The sequence below is a fragment of the Choloepus didactylus genome, chromosome 16 (genome assembly GCF_015220235.1).
Source record: "Choloepus didactylus isolate mChoDid1 chromosome 16, mChoDid1.pri, whole genome shotgun sequence".
In the NCBI taxonomy this organism is placed as follows: domain Eukaryota; kingdom Metazoa; phylum Chordata; class Mammalia; order Pilosa; family Megalonychidae; genus Choloepus; species Choloepus didactylus.
The window spans coordinates 77,502,930-77,518,406 of NC_051322.1; positions in this window are offsets into that span (position 1 = coordinate 77,502,930).

Sequence of the window (15,477 nt, forward strand, 5' to 3'; positions counted from 1 at the left end):
ACAGACGTATGCATAATGATATGGAACCAAAGAGTAGAACTAAATTCCAATAGCCTAGGGGAAAAATCATAAACCAGTGGTTGCAGGAAATTGTAATACCCTGTAATCTGTTAGGGACTGGTTGTCCTGACCCAGGAAACCTTGGTGATGAATGTTCTGTGAATAGAGCTTGTCACTGTTACTTAGGAGACCCTGGTCTGAGTCAATCCCCATTCATTTCCTGTAGATGCTCACTTTCTTCCTCTTCCCATATATATATGGTCTCCGCTGTCTAAGTTGGAAAGCTGCACCAGCATTTCCATGATGCCAACCTATCCTTCCATGGCTTCAGGTGGGATCTCTTTGGGACTCTTGTTTGCAGAACACACTGTGTACCTTGTAGTTGGCTGGGGAGCTGCCCCTTGGTAACTGCCTTCTTTGGAATTAAGAGTGGAGGGGTGGAAAGCAGGAAGTAAAACTGGCATGAAGCACCATATTTCATCTCTCAGCCCTATGTTGGAAATAGCACTAATTTAGGGATAATTAAATGGTTCCACATGGATCAGAAAATCCTGAAGCCAAATACATCATGAGAGGAGAATGTGGAAAAGTTGAAGGATATAAGAGAGATTCACTGCATGAGAAAGTTTAGAACCATAGATATCTCAAGAAACCCGTTCATCCCATCCCCACTTCTTAAGTAGATTATGTATTTGGACACATATAAAAACCCAGGTGAGAGAGTAGTTACAGTATTTGGCCAATGTTAATATCCAGTTCATGAGAAGAGGTACCTGAGAAACCAATTTGGTAACCTATTCCACTTGAAATACCAGAGGCCACTTTTTGAAGGAAAGGACCAGATGTGAGGACAATGGCCTTCTGCATTATCCCTCTGACCTTTGGTCCTAAACTTTTAATGGAAATTTGGGAACTATTCCTAGCTGTTGTCCTTCATCATTGTCTGGGGAACCCATAATATCAAACATAAGGGAGGTTGGAGAAGGCAGACCCTGAGGCCCTTTCATGTATTGTAAGTTCTGAATCTCCAGCTGCAGCTCAGCCTCAAACTCCATGAATCTTTTGCAGTGAAGGAGGCACAGGCAGTGCTGATGGTCATGCCCCACAACACAGGACATCATGCCAACTACAGGTAGAAGCAAATATCCTCAGTGGGCTAACAAGATCCTGTCTAAATCCTATCTCAAGAAGGGAGTTTCTCTCAGGGGAAGAACCACAGTTCTGGGGAAACAACATCATGAAGTCACCACAACATCCCTTCAGCTGAGGCAGAAGCCATCATTACTAAGGAAGTTTTTGAAGAAATTGAACCATCTCACTCTTGGATGCTTCTCCAGGACAGAGCCATAGCTTTCACATATTTTCCATCATCTCCCTTTCCTAGAACATAAGGGCCTCACTACATTGAGCTTGGTGAATTGAATCACGACTTTTTGGACACATGGCTGGACCCCACAGGTGGGCCTCTACTGTCCCTGCCTAAAATCATGCAGAACTGCTAACACCCAGAAACTGGGATCCTGGAAATGATTTGTTGAGGATAATGCCAGGGAACAGTGCCTACATCCAGAAGATTTAGGCTGGAATTTTGATCTCTGTAAAAATAAATCTAGGAGATATGGGTTCCAAGTTATCTTGAGAACAAAATGTAAGCTAATCTAAGAAGAAAGATTTCAATTTCTTCTGACTTTTTGCTTAAAGCAAGGGAATTATCTTGGAGGAAACTACCTTGCAGGAAGAAAAGTAAAGACAGAGACCAATCACCTGGTGTCAGTGATGTTTGCTTTTCCTAAGCAACCTCTTTCACCCCAGCAGTTTTTGAGATGCTGATTGAAGAATTTATGACCAGGATTTCATGAGAAGTGAAATGTCAATAGCGCCCAGCCATGCAGCCCCAAAGACAGGCAGAAAACAGGCTGGTGGATCCTGCTTTGTCCTTACAACAAATTCCCTACAAATTAGAAGATGATCCCCACTGGCATCAACAGTGTTTACTCCCTACCCCATCATGAGACAAACCTCCACATAAAGACACTACATATCAAACATCAGGGAAGATTGAGCTTCCAAATGAAGGGAGGGTAAAGCCCCATAATCTTTTGGTGCCAAAACAAAGAGCTCAATCCAACCCCTGCACTTCCAGCAAATTTCATTCATGCAAACTGGGTGGGAGCTTTTCCATGTTGTGTCAAAATACAAAACCTCCTGATACTCCCCATAAAATATCTAGCCATTTAGAAACAAAATAAAACAAGAATGATATAACATATATGGTAGAGAGCAAATGCCATAGGGCTCCATTCCCCCACATAAAGTCTAAGCTAAAAGGAAGAATTGACAGAAATATCTTTCTAAAAGTTCCAGAAAAAATTAAAAGGTGGCAGTAATGCCCAGGCACCAAATCAAAAAAGTCAACTTACAAGGGGTAGGAAAATTGTGTGCTCTTTTTTGCCTCTCCTCCATCTACCTGCTCAGAGTGGGCCAGCCCTTGCTCACAGAGGGGCCCAGGTCCCAGAGCCACAGGGAGCAGAGTAATCATTGGGTACATAATAGGGTGCATGTATATGTGTGGCAACTGCCTTGGAGACAGCTCGAATCACCAAATTCAGACATCCCTTGAAAGCTCGCCATGCCAAAATTGTCCTCTGCATAAAGACAACGTACAGAACTCTCCAGTAGAACACTGTAAGAGAGCAGTCATATTACCTGCCTGGGGCAGAGCATTGCTAACTAAATGGACATACAATGTAGTTTCAGGGACCTTGAGGAAACATATTTCCTATGGGAAAACAGATAGTTTCATCCATATAAAAAGTCAATTACTAGGGATATGCAAAAAGTCTCATGAAAATACATGTGCTCATGAAAGACAGGGAATTACCCTCTGAATTAAATTTGGGCTGTTCTTTAGACTATTTGTTAGGACAGGTAAACTTTGAAGGAGAGCACTCACACAGGCCCATAGGTGAAGTATAAGAAAGTTGTTTTGTTTGTGTGTCAGAGGTCAGGTTTTAGGACTTGCCATTCAAAGAAATCACTTTCTTAAGGAACATAGATATACCTCTGACACAATGGGGATGATTGGATCCTTCAGGGTTGACAGGAGCCAAGTGGAAACAATTTATCACCAAATGCTTTGTGGGCATGTTCAGCCATGACCAGGCAACCCATCAGCACAGCAGGAGTAACTCTTAAAGTGGCATGTGGTTATCCTCCCCATGGGCTCTGGGCTGGAAGAGTATGGGAGAGTATGGGAAGCCCCCTTGACCCCAGGTCTGGTAAATTTGCTCTGAATTCAATCCCTTATGTGCACAGCAGGATGGTCACAGACCTATGTTCACTACTCATAGCATGGCTGCAGCACCCATCCTTGTCTTCCCACCTGTTTGGAGGAGCAGCCTTGTGGGCAAGGGCAGAGCTCAGGAGCCTATGACCTGTGTGGAATCAGCTCTGAATACTCCTGCCTATGGGTTACCGAGAAGTCTACCCTTTCTGAGCCTCAGATACCCCTCTCTCCAGCAAAATCTGTACAACATGGTGATGAAGATCAAGGGAAAAATAGACAGATTTGGGCCTGAGCCCCAGCTTTGCCATTCCTAAGAATGACAAACATGATGCACTGTCCTGAGAATCAATTTACTGCTCTGTACATTAGAATAACAACTGGGCCAATTCCCAGTGAGGTCATGTCATGTTCAGAAAGGGCTTAGCACAGCTTCTGGCACAGAGTGGGAGCTCAATGAAGGCTCAGAAATGTGTTATCATAATTCCCTGATGCTACCCTGGCCTCCTCTTCTCCATGAGGCATAACTGCCTCTGCTCCCCCATAGTGCAGTCTGGACCCCTAAACCCCAGTTCCTTTGCCCCACAGGTATACATTTATCTCTTTATTGGAACCCACAGCCAAGTTACCTTCATACTTCTTAAGGGCCTACAGATCAAGGGCTGGGAGGTGTTGGCCCCATACCACCCTAAACCCACCCCCTTGTATGCGGGTCCCACTCTGACTGGCGCCTGAAGGTTGGGGAGATGAACTGAAATTGACCAGAATCACAGGGAGCAGGAGGTGGCCCGGCAGGGGCTCAGCTTATGAGACCACTGTACTACTCAGCTAGGTGCCTCATCCTTTTCTGAGCCCTTTGTCCTGGGCTTAAAATCTTCCTGAAGGGGACTTTCCATATCTTGACACCTTGTGGTTCAATGCTGGCTTGGAAAGGAAGGGCTGAGATGGAGGCCTGGAGTCCTTTGAAGGACAAAGTTGGGACAGCAGCCATGAGGGTGGGAGAGTCTGAAGAGATGCTTGAAAAGAAAAGCATAGCATTTGGGCATGCATAGGAAGGGGGTCCAGGGGTAAGAGCAGGGGGATGGAGTGTGGACTAGGTACTAGCCCAAGTGAGATGGTTGGTATGTGAGGTGTGCAGGTGCCCTTATGGGTTATGCTTTGTGCCTTGGTTGCTGATGAGTTCACAAATATGGGCTGAGTGTGTTTTTACCATGACAATCTCAGCCTAGCTGGGCTTATTGGATAACTGAGACCACAGGAGGAAGCTGTGTGACTGTGGCTACCAGGCATCTGTCTGAAAGGCCCTCCTTTGCAGTGCTTTGCCTCGCACCCAGCGGTACCAATCATAGCATACGCTAGAAGCATACTTTCGAGTTATATGCTGCTCCTGTAGGAGGGGGTTTCTTACCCGTAAGGGTGGGTAGCAGTCAGATGATCTGGATCCAAACCCTGGTCAGCGAGGTGAAGCCGGTGATAATGCACTTGAATAGGCTTGCTTAGGGCAGAGTCAAGTTGATCCTTAACTAGCTGTATTATTCTTTTTATGGCCCAAGGAGCAAAAGATATAAGGATTATGGTTATTAAGGGGCCTAGTATAGGGAGGAGGTAGGGGAGGATTCCATTAAGCCCCCAGGAGATACCCCCTTGGGTTTCTCGCTCACGTTTGCGATTTTCAATTCCTTCCCTAAGTTTGGTCATGGAATCCTTAACTATGCCAGAATGGTCAGCATAAAAGCAACATTCCTCGCCCAGCGCAGCACAAAGCCCTCCTTGCTTAAGGAAAAGCAGATCTAAGCCTCTCCTGTTTTGGAGAACAACCTCCGACAGGGACGTAAGGGATTTTTCAAGATGGGTAATGGAGGTTTCAATGCGGGCTAAATCTTCGTCTATAGCAGCTCTTAGGTGGGAGAAGCCTTGGTTTTGGAGAACGATAGAGGCAATTCCGGTGCCTAGGCCAGTAATACCTAAAAGAGAAGCAATAGTAACAACCGTAACAAGTTCTCTTTTCTTTCTCAGCGTGGCTGGAGATTGCGCGACCAAGTGGTGATAAAGGTCTTCCTCTGTATGAAAGAGGACATGGGGTAACACAGCCACTAAGAGGCACATTTCCCCTGTTTCAGTTAGGGCTTTTGCTGATACGCAAGGAGTAAGCCCCGTAGAAGAGCACAGCCATTTTGCCCCTGTTGGGGGGATATAGAATTTACCAGGCGATGGAAAGGACGACTGTGCACAGACTGTTTTTAAGGAGGCAGAAATATTACCAATACAATGCCCAGAGTGAAGAACGGATTGCATAGTGAGACCGATTTTTCTTGCATTCCAAGGGCATTGGGAAGGATTGTCTTCATTAGAAGTATTAAATGGAACATTAAGAGCTATAGCATCATAATAAGGAGGCTTGGCAGAGAAACACAGCCAACAACTATGAGTAAAATTAGGCTGGGAGGAGTTTAGAGAGAGAAAGGTGGCTTGGAGTAGTGGCCAAAGCAGGCTGTCAAATGATATGGACGGGCTTTAGGACGACAATATTGGAATGTTAGTTAAAGGGGGGGTAGTGGGGTGAATTTTGGAAAGATTTTTGCTTGGCGTGCTCGGGATAGGAGGGGTAGCTGGAGGCGTGGGGTCTATATTTGGTCCAATGGCAGAAGGTTTTTGCTGTACTGCTTCCTTCTTTATTAGAATAAGGCTTCCTGGGTCGGTCCCTTTCATGTAAATCTTAAAGCCCCAAGTTCGACCGAGGAGCCAAGAGGGATCAGCAGGGAGCTGCACGGTGAGATTTAAATGTGAGCAGCTACCTGTAGGTGCAATGTGGTGATGACTTCCATAGATACCCCAGGAAATGGGTTCTTCAGGTGGTTTGCAGTTCAAGGGGGCCCATTTTAGAGTTAGGTAATGATCAGTTGCATAAGGCTTCCAATGAGTGGCTAATGTTTCACATCCCCAATATGCACAGTAGTATTGGTTGGGAGCATTACAGTATGGTTTTCCGGGGTTTGAGGATGGGCACATGTAATATTGGGCTTGATTCCAACCAGTGGGGAGTACGGAAGGAGTGGGAAATAGATCAGTTGCGTTGACAAGAAAGGAAGGTCGCCCTGCTGTAACTTGGGTTTGTATAACTGTGGAATCTTCCCATCATGCCAAGGTCCATTTCCAAGGCTGATGGGGGTTGGAGTTGCCGAAGGTGGCATGCACACTTTGCAGGAGAAAATATAAGGCAGCAACTTTAAATGGCAGTAGGCATAACAAAGCCATACTAATAGAGGCTATAGGTTCTTCCCTGTTAAGGGAGACAAGCTAGCAAAGTAATACACCCTACAACGCGCAAATATGCTATAGCAAGCAGGGATCTTTCTAATGGATTCCAATTTTTTGGGGCAACGGTTGCTAATCCAGCTGCAAACAGCAAAGCCAGAAGACCAATTAAGAAAAGCCAATAGTAATTCAAGTGGTAATTCATGTAATTAGTGATGGAATAATCCTGTAAGCAGGACTTCTTTCCACTTCCGGTTGTGTGCGGACTGGTCGTCTCCGGATGGGTTATAGCAGGAGTTATTGATGCACTGGAAGAGAAAAGAAAGACATTTTTTCTCAGGGAGAGGCTTCTACCCTGGAAAGGTTATTATTAAGAGGAGGGGAAGGAAGTGTCTCAGGGGTTTGTTTCGGCAATGAAGAATTAATATGTTTTATCAGCCATTCTGGGAGCCAGCGAGGACCTTCCCTCTTTTGATCATATATGCAAGCAGAGCCTCATCCCCAAATAATCACGGGGTCAGGCCCATTCCATTCTGACGTTAAGGGGTCATGCCACATAACAGTGGCTTGTTGCGTTTGCATTTTGGGATGCCAATGTCTGTCAGCTGCAGATTGTCCTTCATCATCCAGAGTTAGGAAGTTAAGAACAAAAAGAGCGTGATGTAAAAGGTCTCGAGGTCTTTGTTTGGTGAGATTGAGAGTACTTTCAGCTAAACGGCACAGGGCATTTTTTAAGGTGCAATGTGCTCGTTCTACCATTCCTTGCCCCTGGGGGTTATATGGTATTCCCGTGATATGCTTAATTTGTAATTGTTGACAGAAGGTTTGAAATTTTTTTCCAGTATATCCAGGCCCATTGTCTGTTTTAATGATTTTAGGTTGGCCTAAAATAGCGAAGCAGTGTAGTAAATGAGAAATAACATGCTTCGAAGCTTCTCCTGTTTGCAAACTAGCTTGAATAAATCCACTATATGTGTCAATACAAACATGGATATATTTAAGTTGCCCAAAACCGGCAAAGTGGGTGACATCCATTTGCCAGATTTCATTTGGGATGAGTCCCTTTGGATTGACTCCTAAATGAGGGACTGGTAGTTGGGTTACACAGCTTTTGCAGGCTTTAACAACTTCCCTTGCTTGTTCCCTTGTAATATTGAATTTTAAGTGAAGGGTATTTGCATTTAGGTGGTGTTGAGCATGGGCTTGAGAAGCTAAAGTTAGAGAATTAGAAAAATTGGAACATATTAATTGGGTGGCAGCATCTGCCATTGCGTTGCCTTCCGTTAGAGCGCCTGGCAGGTTTTGGTGGGCACGGAGGTGTCCTATAAAAAAGGGATGCTGTCGTTTAAGAATTAGTTTTTGTAACGTTGAGAATAAGGGAACTGCATTGGTGGATGGTTTGATAAATGGAGTTGTTTCCAATAGCGGTACAGACTGAGCTATATATGTGCTATCAGTGTATAAATTAAAAGATTGGTTTTGGAGATGGGAAAAGACCTGCAGTACTGCATAGAGCTCCACAAGTTGAGCGGAGGTATAGGGAGAGGGCATGGAAAATGCCTGGCCTTGGATGACATATGCTGCGGTCCCATTTGCCGAACCGTCAGTAAAGACTAAAACAGCAGGGTTTATTGGTTTTGTTTTAGTGACTTTTGGGAAGGTGAATTGATGGATTTTAGCGAATTGGATTAACGGATCGCTGGGATAATGGTTATGAATATCACCCAGAAATGAAGAGCATGCGATAGCCCATTCGTCGTCGGTTTGGAAAAGCCAATGGATTTGATCTTGGGTGTACGGGACGATAAGGGAATCAGGGTCTTTTCCAAACAGCTGGTGACTAGTTTGTCGGCCTTTAGTTATAAGGGCAGCTATGAGAGAAATATACGGTGAGAGCACCTTTGTTGGAGTAGCAGGGAGGTAAACCCAGAGCAATGGGTGACCTCGCCCGTTTGGTGATTTTAAATTGGATTGTCAGAATACACCTGTAGGTGTGTAGGTTGTGGCAAAAACTATAAAGACTAAAGGCTGGTGGTAGCTTATTTGATAGCAAATTTGATTTTGGATAGCCTGATTTATGATGGTGAGCGCCTGCATTGCTTCTGGAGTTAGGTTTCTGGGAGAGGAGGGGTTTGCATCTCCTTTTAGAATATTATTGAGCGGCACAAGAGTTTCAGTGGGTAGCTTTAGATAAGGGCGAAGCCATTGAATATCTCCCAAAAGTTTTTGGAAGTCATTTAATGTTAAGAGATGGGAGATTCGCAGTTGAATGCGGGGTGTTAAAACTTGCTGGTGCCAAAGTTCAAATCCTAGATAGGAAAAGGGATCTGAAGTTTGTATCTTATTAGGGGCTATTTGAAGACCTTTTGCTGCTAGATGTTTAAGAAGGCTCTGAAAGCAACAATGCAGTTTAGATATGTCCTGGCCTGCTAATAGAATATCATCCATATAATGGAGAATATAAATTTGTGGCCATAGTTGTCTGACAGAGTTAATGGCATCAGCAACAAATTTTTGACATAAAGTTGGACTGTTGGCCATGCCTTGCGGTAAAACCTTCCATTGAAATCGAGGCATAGGGCCTTGAAAATTAATTTGAGGGACACTAAAGGCAAAATATTGTCTATCTCCTGGGTGAAGGGGTATGGAGAAAAAACAATCTTTTAAATCTATAACTAATTTGTGAAAATTGATAGGGATAGCAACTGGCAAAGGGAGGCCAGGTTGCAGTGCTCCCATAGGTACCATAGCTTTGTTTACGGCTCGCAAATCTTGCAACAACCTTCATTTACCTGATTTCTTTTTTATAACAAAAATAGGAGTGTTCCAAGGGGACTGAGTAGGTTCAATATGTCCAGCATTAAGCTGTTCCTGTACTAACTTTATAGCCGCTAGGGTCTTTTCCTGAGTCAGAGGCCATTGATCAACCCACACTGGTTCCATAAATTTCCAGGAAATTTTTTCAGCATGGGGTACAGGGATGTCAGTGGCTGTTAGGATAAATTTTGGGAGAACCCAAGTCCTGTTTTAGCTATATTAGGTGTTACAGAGATGAGCAGTTTTATCCCTTGATTAGTCTTGCCCAGGCCTTTGCCAGGGAGAAAATTCATTTTAAGCATTTGAGTAGTGATGGTATCACTAGGGCTGCACATAAAAACTTTCATTTGAGTTAGGATATCTCTACCCCATAGATTAGCGGGGAGATGGGGGATAACATATGGTATAACTGTACCAGTGTTTCCTTCCTCATCCTCCCATTTTAGGGTTTGTGAACTCTGTAAAGGATTTGCAGTTTCGCCTATTCCTTGTAAGTAGGTGGCAGCAGCTGTAAGAGGCCAGGATTTAGGCCAGTGATTTGAAGATATAATTGTGGCGTCAGCCCCTGTGTCTAAGATACCTTCAAATGATTTACCATTTAATTTTAATCATAAGATGGGCCGATTATGGGATATTGGCTGTGCCCAAAAGATATCGGAAGATCCAGGGGCCTCTGTAGGGCGCTGGAGTTTTTTGAAGTTCGAGTTAACATGCTGAGTGGGGAGTATGATAAGTTGCGCTATTCGAGTGCCAGAAGGAATAGAGATAATATTGTTTGAGGTGGCTGCGATTATTTGTATTTCACCTCTAAAGTCATTATTTAGCACACCTGGGATGATTTGAACTCCACGCAGGGTGACACTAGCTCTTCCTAGAATAAGACCAAAAGTATTAGGGGGTAAAGGTCCATAGACTCCTGTTGGTATGAGGAGAGGACTGTTTTCTGGGGTTAATATTGATTCGGAGGCGGTACAGAGGTCCATTCCTGTGCTCCCTGCTGTTGCTCTCCATAAGTCTGAGATATGGCAGCGTGGTTTATGATTGGGAGCACAGGTACTGCGACTGGGGATGGCTGAACAAACCGTACTGCCCCTGGGTTCGTTTTGGTTGGGGCCTGGGGCCGGCCCCATTGGAAGTTTCCCTGAGGCTTAGGCTTAAGGGGTTGGCCATTTATGTCTGTCTGAGAATGGCGTTCAGACGCCCAGTGAAACCCTCTTTTACAGCGGGGACGAATAGAGGGCGGCAATAGGGGTTTGTTGATAGTGGGTAAGGGGGAATTCGCGGCACAGGACAATTTTTTGAGAAATGACCAGGATGCTTACAATTATAGCATGTTGGAGGCTTTGCTTGTGCCGTGAAATTTTTGTGCTGCGCTGCAAAATTTTGAAGAGCGGCGCCAATAGCTATTCCAAGGGTTTGAGTGGGCCCGATGCCAGAACAGAGCTTTATGTAATTATTAAGGTTGGTATTACGAAAGGGACAGATTGCTGCTTGGCAGGCAGCGTTAGCATTCTCATAGGCCAGGTGTTTAATAAAATCACTTTCGTTTTCGCTAGCCCCAAATAAGCGCTCAGCCATGTTTTGCAGGCGGCTAAGGAAATCAGTATACGGCTCATCAGGCCCCTGTCTTAATTTAGCGAGAGAGGCAGTGGCGGCGCCCTTTTGCGGAAGTTTTTTCCATGCTCTAAGCGCGGCCATTTGTATTTGCGCTAAGAGACCTGGGGGGAATTGAGCCTGCTTATCATTTTTATGGTAGGGACTTTGACCTAAAAATTTATTTAAGGTCCAAGTTTTAGAAGTGGCCTTACGGGCATTGCGGGTGGCATATTTTTTACAATGCTCCTCATAATCAGATTTCCATAACAGGAAATCACCACCAGACAAGGCAGCTCTGGCTAGCTGGAACCAATCATTAGGAATAAGTTCCTTTTCACTAAGGCTTTCCAGCAGGGCGAGCGTGAAGGGAGCGGTAGCGCCATAATCACTCACTGCCTTTTTTAATTTCTCTAGATATGTTAGACTAAGTTTTTTATATTTAGCTGTTAAGGTGGAACTAGCTTCCTCCTGCTCTCCTTCACTAGAGTTGGGGGAATCTGATTTATTACTCTCCTCGCTATCGCTACCAGAATCGCCATTTTTGGAGCTGGTGACACCATGTTGAGAACCGGCAGCGCCATTTTGGGAGCCGGCGACGCCATTTTGGGAATCTCGAGTCTGACTACGCGTAACCGGAAAAGCATAGGCGTGGCGAGTACAATGGAGGCGCGATGAGCCGGCATTTTCTGGAAGCAAAAGGGCTGCAATGCTTTGAGTTGCCGACCGGAGGTCGGCGAGCAGATCAGCGGCATGCTGCTGCTCCTGTTTAAAAGTTTCTCTAAAATTATCGGCGTGTAGCCGGAGATTTTCTGTGGCTTCTTCTAAAGCGCAAAACTGAGATAAGGGTGTGACTGGATAAGAATGAGAATATGGTTTGAGAAAATCGGGTGCGTAAGGGGGTGGCCGAAATGGAGGAAGGGAGTTATTGTCTAAAGAGGGAGAAATTTTAACCTCCGGTTCCTCCAAAGAGGGAGAAATTTTAGCCTTTGGTTCGATTTCATGCTGATCGGGCAACAAACTGACTTGACTGGTTGGAGTATTTGGCCTATCCCTGTTAGAATTTTCATTTAAAGGATATTCAGGCATGTTAATGACTACTGAGCCGCATGCTGAAGCAGGGCGAGAGTGCTCTCTCAAAGCTTCCTCTCCTATTTTACAGAGATTTTGAACGTCTGGAGCTGAAGAGTGGACTTTTAGAATTTCATTAATTAGGTTCCAATAAGAAAAGGCAGTAACCGGGACCTTTTCAGGACCAAAGGTTCAAAAATAATCTTTTAAACAATCTCCAACTCTTAGCCAGCACTGGTGGTCTATAGTACCTTCTCGAGGGAACCAAGGGCAGGTTTGTAACAGGAAATTAAAAAAGCGCGTGAGATCTTTTTTCTTAACTCGTGTTCCTCGTGCCTTGAGTGATTGCTTAACTGGACTAACATATAATTTGTGTTGGGAAATTCCTTGTCCCATGATGAGGGTGGGGGCTTACCTTTCGTTGCTTTCTTTCCTTCTTCTTCTTTCCTTTCGCCGGCACTGATCGACTGCTGAACGGATCTGTCTCGCGAGCGCACTTCCCCGTGGCGATCCCGGGTGTGGTGAGTGTGAGAGGCCTCTCTCTCCTTGAGTGCGGCGTTCCATCTCTCACAGAACTTCGAGCCCCACGTTGGGCGCCAGTTTGTCCCGGCTGGCGGGACGTTCAACGGAAGCTCCAAATCCTGTGAGGGAGGAATGGTATGGGACAAGAGACGTGACGAACGACAGCAAGACAGGTTTCTGATCAAGCTGCAAAACTTTATTGAAGAGGCAGGGTATATATACTCTAAGGTAGAGGGAGTGGCTAGTACGAACGGGTGGCGGCCTAGGATTGGTGGCTGCAAAGGCGGGTGGCAGTCTAGGATTGGCTGCTGCTGTTGCTAGGGCGGATGGCAGATGTAAGGCTAGCACAGGATTGGTGGCTACTGTTGCTGGGGTAGAAGGCAGGTAGTAAAGCTAGCACTCTAGGTGCAAATCTTAGGCACGAACGGCTATCACTTCCGTAAAAGGCTGAGGGCAACTTAAGCCGCTATTGCATCAGCCCTAGTGGTCATGTTGCATATCTCCGGCATCGCTGAGGGTGGATTTTATACATGCTACCTTAATCGTCCCCAACAGTTCAACCCTAGTGTACATGTTATTAGTTTCATAGTGGATTATCTATATTCCTTTGATAAGAATAAATCAACAAAATATTGTCCTTATGTACAGACTTTTTTATTAGAGAAGTTTTGAGTTTAGAGAAATGTCATACGTTAAATACAGGATTCCCATATATCACACTATTAATCCTTTGAATTAATGTTTCACATTTGTTACAATTGATGAAAATGCATTTTTTAATTCTGTAGTCCATGGTTTACCTTAGGGGTCACCATGTACAGTTCTATTGATTTTTTTTTTAATTTTACTGTAGTGACATTGATACAACCTAATCTTCTCCCTTTCAACCACACACAAATATAAAATTGTGTTGTTAATTACATTCAAAATGTTCAGCTATCTTAACCACCATGCATTAATGGAACTTTTCTATCGTCCCAAGTAGAATCTCTGTACAATTTAAGCATTAAATCCCTATTCAATCACTCCACCACATCTCCTGGTAACCTACATTATAAATTTTTACTCTATGTGTTTCCTTATTCTAATTATTTCATATTAGTGAGATCATACAATATTTTTCATTTTGCCTAGCTTATTTCAATCAATGTGATGTCTTCAGGATTAACCCTGTTATTGCATCTATCAGAATTTCATTTTTTATGGCTGAATAATATGCCATCAATGTAGATTCCACATTTTATTAATCCATTTATCTGTTGATGGACACCTGGATCGCTTCCAACTTTTGGAAATTGTGAATAATGCCACTGGGAGCATCAGTGTGCAAATATCTCTTCAAGTCCCTCCTTTTAATTCTTTTGATTATATGCCTAGAAGTGGGATTGCTGGGTCATATGGTAATCCTATACCTGCCATCCAAAGTAGATGCACCATTGTATATTCCCACCAAAAATGAATGAGTATTATTTTTACTCCATATCGTCTCCAACACTGTAACTTTCCATTTTTTAATAGCAGCAATTCTAATGAATGTGAAATGGTATTACATACTGGTATTGATTTTTACTTCCATAATGGCTAAGGATTTTAAGCATATTTTCATGTGATTTCTGGTCATTTGTATATTTCCTTGCAGAAAAACCTATTCAAGTCTTTTGTCCATTTTTAATTGATTGTTTGGTTTTGTTGGTGAGTTGTAAGATTTCCTTATATATTCTGATATAAACCCTTATTGGATAAATGGCTTCCAAATATCTCCACCCATTGTGTATGTTTTTAGTTCACTTTCATGATAAAGTCCTTTGATATGCAAAACAATTTAATTTTGATAAGGTCCAATCTATTTTTATTTTCTTTCTTGTGCTTTGGGTAAAGTGTGTAAGGAAACATTGTCTGACAAAAGATCAAAAACATGCTTCCCTATGCTTTCTTTGAGGGGTTTTACAGTCCTGCTTCTTATATTTAGATCATTGGTTCATTTTGAATTGATGTTTATATGGTGTGAAGCAGGGGTCTACCTTCCTTCCTTTGCATATGCAGATTTAATTTTCCCACCACCAATTGTTGAAGAGATCCTACATTCCTATTTGAATGTTTTTGCCCATTGTCAAAAATAAAAGTAGGGTTGATTTCTGAACTCTCATTTTAATTCCAGTAATCAATATTTGTCCTTGTTCTAGTAACATGCTCTTTTGATTACTGTAGCTTTGAATTAGTTTTAAGATCAGGAGAGTTAGCCATCCAAATTTGCTCTTTTTCAAAATGGATTTGGCTAATTTGGGCCATTTATCATTCCATATAAAGTTTATGATTGGCTTTTCCATTTCTGCAAAATGGCTGTTTGAATTTTGATAGGATTACACAAAATCTATAAATAATTTGTTTAGAATTCACATCTTAAAAAATTTAGTCTTCTAACACATGAACAGAGAATGTACATCCATTTATTTGTCTTTGATTTCTATTAATAATGTCTTACAATTTAACATTTACAAGTCCTTTTCATATTTCATTAGATTTATTTTTAGGTATTTCTTTCCTTAACTGTCATTGTAAATGGATTTTTTTTTTTTTTAATTTCTTCTTCTGATTGTTCATTTCTGTGTATACAAACATTAGGGATTTTGGGGTATTGATCCTGATCTTTGTTGCTTTGCTGAATTCAATTATTAGACCCAATATTTTTGCAGATTTTTCAGTATTTCATGTATATAGGATCATGTCAGCTTTTGTCACATTTTTGTTAACTCAATGAATTGATTAAAAGATCTGTTTGAGCATCTTCAGTTACTTGTTTCATCTCCTGTATCTCAGTTGAAGAGTTATTTTGTTACTTTGACTGGGCCATATCTTCATTCTTCCTGGTGTGACTTTTGGGTTTTTGCAGTCTAGGCCTCTGATTTCCTTGATTAGTTTATTTTGGTGGTTGTTTA